Source organism: Amphiprion ocellaris, chromosome 9, assembly GCF_022539595.1.
Source record: "Amphiprion ocellaris isolate individual 3 ecotype Okinawa chromosome 9, ASM2253959v1, whole genome shotgun sequence".
Classification (NCBI taxonomy): Eukaryota; Metazoa; Chordata; class Actinopteri; family Pomacentridae; genus Amphiprion; species Amphiprion ocellaris.
Window position 1 is genome coordinate 32,037,360 of NC_072774.1, and position 9,407 is coordinate 32,046,766.

At 43.6% G+C, this 9,407-nt stretch overlaps 1 pseudogene; it reads left to right on the plus strand.

Moving 5' to 3' along the window:
* Positions 1 to 2,000: 2,000 nt before the first annotated feature.
* Positions 2,001 to 5,038, plus strand: LOC129349710 (6-phosphofructo-2-kinase/fructose-2,6-bisphosphatase 1-like; annotated as a pseudogene).
* Positions 5,039 to 9,407: the final 4,369 nt, after the last annotated feature.

Consider the following 9,407-nt stretch of genomic DNA (forward strand, 5'->3'; position numbering starts at 1 on the left):
AGTGTGTATGTGCATGTCTAATATTAGAGAGAAGAATATCTGAAAAGTTTCTCCCTGTGTGAGTGATGCAACCCAATTTTCAAAATCTCATCCCATAGTGTGAGACTGCCCCTTAGCTGAGGCTTGGACTTAGGGGTGGAGCAGAGCAGGCTGAAACAGGAGTAGGCAGGGGACTTGACTGAGGCCAGGTATACAGAGGTGAGGTGAATACGAGTAGAGGATGGGCCAGGAAAGTGTGCTGAAGCCGGCTGGGTTGGCAGAGGGAGGCCTGGCAGTAAGTGAATGTAGAGAGGGTTTCAAGAGCATGAGGGAGGCAGAGGCAGGTGAGGCACATGTGTAACAGAGTCTACAAGTTAGTGATGAGTGGAGATCTGAGCTGGGATTTTACAGCAGAGGAGGATAATGAGTAACAGGTGACCTGGCCTCCCAAGCAGCTGTCTCCACTCCTGTAATTAACACACCAGCCCACAGAACTGGCACAGAGAAAAACAGAGGGAGAGGCAGAGAGGCTGCCAACCATACTGAAGCAGAGGGCATAACAGACTGCTTTTAAGAGTTACCATGAGCATAAAATCACAAAGCTCTTTTGTTGTTGGGTTTCTCCATCTTCCAGTTTTGAGTTTTGTTCAACAAAACAGTGAAATACTGCAGTATTGCCACCATCGGTTTTGTCACTGATACTAAAGAGTTTCTACAAAAATCCAAGCGCACTAAAACGGCAAGCCGATGTTTTCAAATTTAAACACTGGGTGTGTTTACATGCGCACTAATATCCTGGTTATGATTGACTTTTTAGAGCATACAAGTTACACTACCGTTCAAAAGTTTGGGTTCACCTTGTTACAACTCGGCTCCAAAGCTGTAACAAAAATGTGGAGACAACCACTGTACGGTGACCAAAGCAAAGGTTTATTACAAAGCAAATAATCCACAGTGCCTTAAAGGCCCAAACAAACAAAACCAAACACGTGTGACTGGAGCTCCAAAGGCAAAACAGCTCCTGTCAGCGAGTGCCGCTGGACTGGAAGGGAGAGTGATTAAATGCAACTGAGCCAATGATTGCAGGTGTGGCTCAGTAAGGTGGTGACCCTCAGCTCCTGATCAGGTACATCTGGTGTCAAAGTGGAGGGTCATCAAACACCCCCCCTTAAGACGAGGCTCCTCCTGGAAATCTCAAACAGCGCGCATCAGCAATACACAACACGAACTTCTTGCTATGACGAGTGGTCACCAATTTCTCCCATCCCTGAAACTGTAAAACCTCCATACTGACAAGTTACAGTCTACTGTATGCAATGTCTACACCATCGTACTCACCAATCCTACGTCCGGGCCCCCTTTCCTGATCCTTCACCCAGCAACCCTGGTGCCCAGGGAAGCACTTTAAGGGTGTGGGGAGGAAAACAGACCAGGACCAGGTAGACTACACAGGTAATCCCCTTCAAGCCCAGCTCACAAGCCGGGGGCTCTGGACAACGCATCAGCCACCATATTTTTTGGAGCCTTTGATGTGGCGAACCTCCAAACAGTAGGACTATAAAAACAAAATCCACCGCATCAGTCTGCGGTTCGGGCTCTGCAACGGCTTGAGGAAAGTCAGTGGGTTATGGTCTGTGTAGACTACTAATGGCCTACCTGAGTCTACATAAACATCAAAATGTTGTAAAGCCCAGATAAGAGCTGAAGTCTCCTTCTCTATGACTGAGTACTGAGTAGTTCATTTGGTACGAGTTGAACTTACCGGAGAAGAAACTCACGGGATGCACAACTGCATCTGTGCCAGCTTGGAACAACATCGCACCAGCCCTGACATCACTGGCATCCACCTGCAGCTGAAATGGCTGAGTCATGCAAGGAGCACTAAGGACTGGAGGAGAACACAGAACAGCCTTAACACTCTCCAAAGTTTGTTGATGTCATGTTCTATTAGATGTGTAGACCATACATACCTCATCTTAGCTTTAAGTAGGTCTGTGAGAGGAGCAACCACACTTGAAAAATTTCTGCAGAACCCCCGATAGTACCCCACCAACCCCAAAAAGCGTATCAGCTCCTTCTTAGTGGCGGGAACTGGGTAGTTCTCAATAGCAGTCACTTTAGCCTGTACCAGCCTAACCTGACCTTGCCCCATGACCTACCCGAGATAAGTAACCATAGCCTTGGCGAACTCACATTTTGCCAGGTCCACAGTTAGGAGCGCAGTACGCAACTGGTCAAAAAGGCTCTGAATGCAGAGGACGTGTTCTTCCCAGGAATCACTATAGATCACTACATCATCCAGATACACTGCACAGCCCTCCAGTCCTGCTACCACAATGTTCATTAGCCACTGGAACGTGGCCGGCGCATTCTGAAGCCCAAAACTCATCACACTGTACGAGAAAAGGCCGAAAGGAGTAATGAAGGCGGATACCTCTTGTGCTCAAACAGACAGTGGAATCTGCCAGTACCCTTTTAGAAGATCAAATTTGCTGACAAAGCACGCTGAACCCACAGTCTTCCCCCCAGGTAGGCATCTGCTTTCGTCACCTCATTTACTTTTCGATAATCTGTACAAAATCTAGGACTCTTGTCAGCTTTATCTATGAGTAAACAGGGAGATACCCAGCTGGACGATGAGGGCTGAGCGATACCATGGTCAAGCATATATTGGATCTCTTGCTCCATCACCTTGCATTTTGCATCTGATACCCTGTAGAATCACTGCCGGATTGGCTGAGCCTCACCCACATTGATGTCATGTTCTATTAGATGTGTACGAATTGGAACATCATTAAAGAGACACAAGTACACCTTGATAAGACCAGACAGCTCAGTGCACTGTTCACTGAATAACTGCTTAAACAAAGAGTCCAGCTTGCCCAATGTCTCTGAGTTTTTTAAACGGCCTCGCAACTGGCCCTCATCAGGTGTACCATCATCCTGATCTAGCACAACACAGGTTTCGCCATCTGCACTCCTGTCCCCCTTCACAGGACTGTGCCGTTGCTGCCCTCAAGGATGTGTGTGACTGCTTCATCAGGGAGATCGGTCAGGTGGTGGTTTTGATGCCACTAACACAACTCCAGAGCATAGAAACATCATCCTCAGCTTCGCCAAAGAAAACGACTACAAGGTTTACTTTGTGGAGTCGATCTGTGATGATCCAGAAATCATCGCTGAGGATATTAAACAGGTGAAGCTGAGCAGTCCGGACTACGTCAACTGTGACAAAGAAGACGCCGTGGCCGACTTCCTGAAGAGGATTGAATGTTACAAACTGACCAACGCTCCTCTGGGCGACAACAGAGACGAGAGTTTATCGTACATCAAACTCTTCAAAAGTGGGCAGCTGCTACCTGGTGAACCGGATCCAGGACCACATCCAGAGCCAGATCATATACTACCTCATGAACATCCACGTCACGCCCTGCTCCATCTACCTGTGTCACCACGGCGAGAGCGAGCTCAAACTGGTGGGTCACATCGGAGGAGACTCGGGGCTGTCGAGTTGCGGAGCAAAGTTTGCCAGCACTCTGGGTTCGTACCTGCGAGGTCAGTGCATCAGCGACCTGAAGGTTTGGATGAGTCACATGATGAGAACCATCCAAATGGCCAGAGCTCTGGGATTCGAGTACGAGCAGTGGAAGGCTCTGAACGAGATTGATGCTGGTGTGAGGAGATGATGTATGAAGAAATTCAGGAGAATTATCCCAAGGAGTTCACGCTGAGAGACCAGGACAAGTACTGATACCCCAAAGAAGAGTCTTATGAGGACCTGGTGCATCATAGTCATCATGGAGCTGGAGAGGCAGGAGAATGTCCTGGTCATCTGCCACCAGGCCGTCATGAGGTGTCTGCTGGCCTACTTCTTGGACAACAGCACAGGTGAGCTGCCCTACCTGAAGTGTCCTTTGCACACCTTTCCCCCCTCATGGGAATAATACAGCTTTAGCAGGTTGACATGACAGAATTGAGTCTGCCTTCCACGCTCCGGTGTTGCCAAGAGATAGTTCTGCTCTGAAGTCTGGCACATGACTATAAAGATACTATGAAACTTAGCCTCTAACGGAGACATCACCAGGGGCCTGGTCTCCAGGAATGAACTGATGAGCCTCGGCCTTACGATCATACCAGCACTATTATAGTCTGGGAAGAGGCCAGACCCCTCCTAGCAAATCACACAATTACACAGGGTCCGATTTATACATCTCTCTTAGTAGCTGATGGCTGCTCTATTATATGCATCATTCAGTTGAAGCACATGTTATAGTGCGATATTTTTTTCTGACAGTGTTTTTTTCTTCCCACAAGTCCAGGGACTCTGCAAGCCTTTGTAGCATTGTCCTTTTAATTGAAGACATTTCTATTAAAAGATTTCTTCATGACTTATGTACCTGAGTGGCCTGTTTTGGGGTTTCTAGGACTGGTAAATACAATTTTTTGTTGTGGTGGAGGCTGATTAGACTGAAATGCTGCCATAAATAATTTAATCAATTGTCATTCATGGAGACAGTGTATGGTTCTCTTTTTTTTTCACATGTGGTTACCCCTACTCTAATCCTCACGTCACATACTGTTTACTATCTTAGTGTGGTTGACATGTTGCCAGAGAGCACATTGCCCAGAAAAACGTGTTAAGAAGTGATCACAGTGGAAAAAGCCTGCAGCAGCAACAGTGAGCCATCAGATCTCCAGGATGGTGGGCCAATGTGCCCGGTCAGTGGTGAGACTCAGCTCAGCTCCTCTCTCCACTTCCTGTAGTGCTCTCTGTTCCCAGGGCTATTTTCTTATTTTCTGCCAGCTTAACTGCAGAGACGAGATGCCGGCTGACAGGTGCAGATGGGCAGCGCTGGGGAAGTGACAGTGGCCTAGCCTGGAGCAGGAGACGAGGGAGCCCACAGCAGCACTCAGAGATGGGCTGTTGTGTAATGGAGTGTGTGTGAGAGACACTAAGCCTAATTTAGATTCAGCAAATTTAATAAATTATTATTATTAAATATTTTAAATGAGCAAATGAATTCATTTGCACTTTTAAAGTATTTTAATATTAACTAAAATGAGGGTGTACAGTATTTAATTAACTGCAAATGAACACTATCTAAACTGTCCAAGACAGACTTTAGCTGCTCTGGTCCACTCTATTAAGAAATAAGTATTTAGTTGGGTCTAATATGTGTTGTCAGTGCAAGAGGGAGCTGCAGCGTTACCTCTGTTTTCATCTGTTTAATTTTCAGCTTTCATGTCTGTTTGAACTAATAGACACCAATCAGCCACGACATTATGACCACTGACAGGTGAGGTGAAAAAACATAGATCATATTGGTACTGTTTATTTGTTTCTTCATTATTTTACCACGTAGGATCAGTTCAGAACAAATTCTCATGTACAATGATGACCTGGCAAGAGGCTCCAGCAGGAAGAAAGATAACAAACATTACATATACAAAAAGGACAAACAAGTGTTTGAACAGAGATCAAAAACAGCCTAGATTAATGCTAGCAATTCAGTGAGAAACAGCATTTGCAGCGGTCAGCTAGGGTCTGCTGCAGCTTCTGCTTAAACATGTAAAGCGATGGAAGAACTGACAATTTGAGAGATTTTTGGATGGAATTTCGATTGATTGCTGCAGGAAAGCAAAACTAATTCTGGATGAAGACGGTGCGAACTATGTGGTGTTCTGCTGGAAAAACTTGGATTTTGGGATCCATGTTGATGAGACTTAGACACCCAAATAAATGTTGTCCCAGAACAGGCATAGTCCTTCATGCAAATGACAATCCTAAATGTCACAGAAAAATGCACCCCACCACATCACAAAAACATCAAACAATCAGGAACATGTTGGTTAATATGACGAACACCCAAGATGTTGATCTGACCTCCAGACTTCCTAGACCCCATTCTCATCGAGCATCAACAGGATGCAGTGGAACAAGTTTGATTCCCAGAGACCCCACTACACAACACAGAACACCCAAAGATCCTCAGCCAACGTCCTGGTCCAGACCCCATAGGACACCCTGAGAGGTCCTCTGGTCCAGACCCTCTTGTCCAAGAGGTTTTCTTTTTCATTTATAATGTAGTACAAATTAAATTTTTGAAAGAATTTTGTTTCTGACCTGATAGCCCTCTGACATAAGAAAGTATTTAATTCGTCATGGTTCATTAGGACATTGCCTTTGACAGATGTTGGTTCTGATACACCCTAAGCCTGGTGACCTGTCCAGGGTGTCCCCTGCCTTTGCCCTAAGTCAGCTGGGATAGACTTCAGCTCCCCACGCCTCAAATGAGAATGGATGGATGGATGTTGTGTTTCTGGCATGGCGTTGAGGTTTTGGAACTTGGACACTCCCCTCATCTCATTTCAGTAATTGTACAACTTCTACTACTACTACTTTCTTTGACTTCTCTCCTCGAGTCATAGTTTGTCCCACCAGAGCTGCATCATATTTAATACTGTATCATAATTCATGGTGTTCTGGATACATAGGACATCTCATTAACTATATATTTTTTTTGCCTCCACAGATTAAATATGGCTTTGTTGAAAGAATAAAGAGTTGAACTGGTGCTTCTCAGTAGACATGAAGGATGGACATATGGAAAGATAGCAGATTAATTTAATGCACGTCATCCAAGGAGGATTCCACTTGGCTTTTCCACGTCCACTGAGAAGTACCAGTTCAACTCTTTCTCCTTTCAACAAAGGCAAAGTGGAGGCAAAAAAAATTATAGTCAACAGGATTTCCTATTTGTCCAGACTTTAGGGACACCCTGTACAGCTCAGCCTTTCCTCTGCGGGTCAAATGAACCTCAAAAGTAATGGGAGGTAACATAAAAATAGTCCAGACAAGAACTGTCCACTTGACAGATAGAGGGCTCTGTGACAGAACCCATTTTTGAAACTATCCCAGACACAGTAAACCTTTAATTATGAAGCAAAAAACTGAATATAACCGGGTCAAGACAGTGTTTTACGAAATACAGAGTTTAGATTTTACAATTTCATTTTCTCGTTCTGGTTTTTGGAGGATTATTCAGGTTGGTGAGAAAAGAGACAAACCAAGTAGCCTAGCTAAGCTGTTGGATGGAGTGTGTTTACTTTTGTGATCAGTGCAAATGCAACAGTGCGCTGTAGTTGGAGTCAAAGCTTCATGCATCACGCCTGACCAAAGCTTGTGTGTGAGCAGTTTCGTACAGGTGGATAATCACAATCCCCTACTAGGTGTGTTAAAAACATATACAGCAGCCACATGCGGCCTGTGATGGACAAGAAGTTAAATCAACCTTTTGTCAGCGACACTCAACACGATGATAACGGTGAGCAGAATCAGGGCCGCAAATCTGTTTTTACACATGACAAGAATAATGATATATTTTCGTGAGTCTCGGGAAAGAAAATGTTTCTCATTTCCTTTGCAGGCATTGAATATTTAAATAACTCACTGGAGTAGATTTATCATCATTACGGATGGAATTACATGAAATCAACCTTCCCAATGTGTTTACACCCCCCCACCCCCACCCTCCATCACAGTTATATTAGCTGTGGTGGTTACACAGAGCCCAGACAAATTCCTTGCCGTGTTTGGAATCTTTAGCCTTTTCTGGTATAGAAACAGAGTGAAATAATACACTGAACATTGTGGTAGCACATGCTGTGAGGGGCAGCTGTGTCACATTAACCTAATCAGAGTTTCTTCAGTCAACAGAATGTACAGCATCTTCTGTATGTGCCTAATTCACAAAGACACACTTTACAACAAGGGCTTATGGTAACATCTCTTTGCAGCCATCACTCCAAACAGCAGTCCTTTTTGCTTATACGTTCTCAGGGGTTTGATGATTAATATCCGATAAGACACAGAAAAGGAAACACTCCTCTTTTTTTGTCCAACCGTAATATGGTCTAGCAGTTCAAAACTTCGACTGTTTATCTAGAATTTATGGAGCATGAATAGATTCTAGACAGCTTTCCTCTTAGATTACATCAGACATTTGACCCTGCAGGCTGCAAACAGATACAGAAGGAGTCAAAAGGATAAAAACAAACCTTGTTGGAATATGAAAATGGCAAAATGTAATGAAAAGAGGTGAGACATGTTTATCTTCAGAGGACATTAAAGTCTTGATAGTGGAGGATGAACACAAATGAATGATTGTGCATTGAGTGTTATGGTTCAGATTGGATAAAATGTCTTTTATTTAGCTATCTGTTGTTTTCTGTTTTACATTTACACAACACTACCATCACATCGACATCAAGGTGATCTCAAAACCCTAGTTTTTCCAGTTCCATATAAGCCATCTGTAGAGTGATATCAAGAATGAAGTAGAGTCAGCCTGATGTTGTGTTTCAGTCTTTTCCCCTGATCAAAGCTGAATAAATGGACTGAATGCAGATGGAAAAGCACTGAGCTGCAGGTTCACTATAGTGACATGAAGATGTTTTTTTGTAATCAAAACATTAAAGATAGACTTATTATTGGATTTATTACTGCTAATAGAACAGACCTTAGATTTCTTTTCGAAAACATCTCTCATCTCCAAACAGTGTTTTATCACCTTCTGACTGTCAGGCTAATTTCCAGTGCCATGTTTTTTATTCCTCCTGCCACCCTGGGCGGTCTCTCCTGCTTTGTTAAACAAACTAAGTGACTCATCTTTGTCCCACTCTTCTCTTGATATTTTGCCATCTACATTCTTCAAAGTCTTAAGCATCACTGGATCTCATTTATTCATCATTATTAATAATTCCCTTTACTCCTTCTGTGTCCCAAACTATTTTAATCTCACCTGTATTCGGCTGCATGTGAAAAAACAGCAGATCCAGAACCTGCTCAATCCTTTGACTACAGGTTCATCTCAAAGCCAATATTTACCGTATTTCTAAAAGCTGGGAAACAGAAGGTTGTAAGCAAATCATTCTACTGGGTTTTGGGCAAATTAACACACAAACTACCTGGCCTAGTTAGACTAAGTAAATTTAGATCTAGTCATACTCAGGTGGCAGGTTGGTTCTTGATTCCCCAAAACTGAGATAAAGATTTCTACTGTGCTACTCTGGGAAAAATCCTGAGATCACTCTTTCTCCAAAGAGTGACCTTTACAGGGAATGAAGACAGCCTCTCAATGTAACACTTTCTAACCAGTAAGACATTTATGATCATCACACTCCTTCATGATAAGAAATGTTACTTTTGCTTCAGCTTTACCATTCTGTTACAACACATATGCAGGATAGATACAGTACTGGTGCTATTGCTGTTTTGTTTTTGTTTTTTTATTGCTGTATTTGTCTCAAAATTTGATCTGCCGTACACAGCTTTGAACGCTTTGCTTTGATAACTGATGCTAATATGCCAAACCTGTTTTTGACAAATTGGACTTTGGGCTTGTCCACACTAACATGGAAAATTAGTG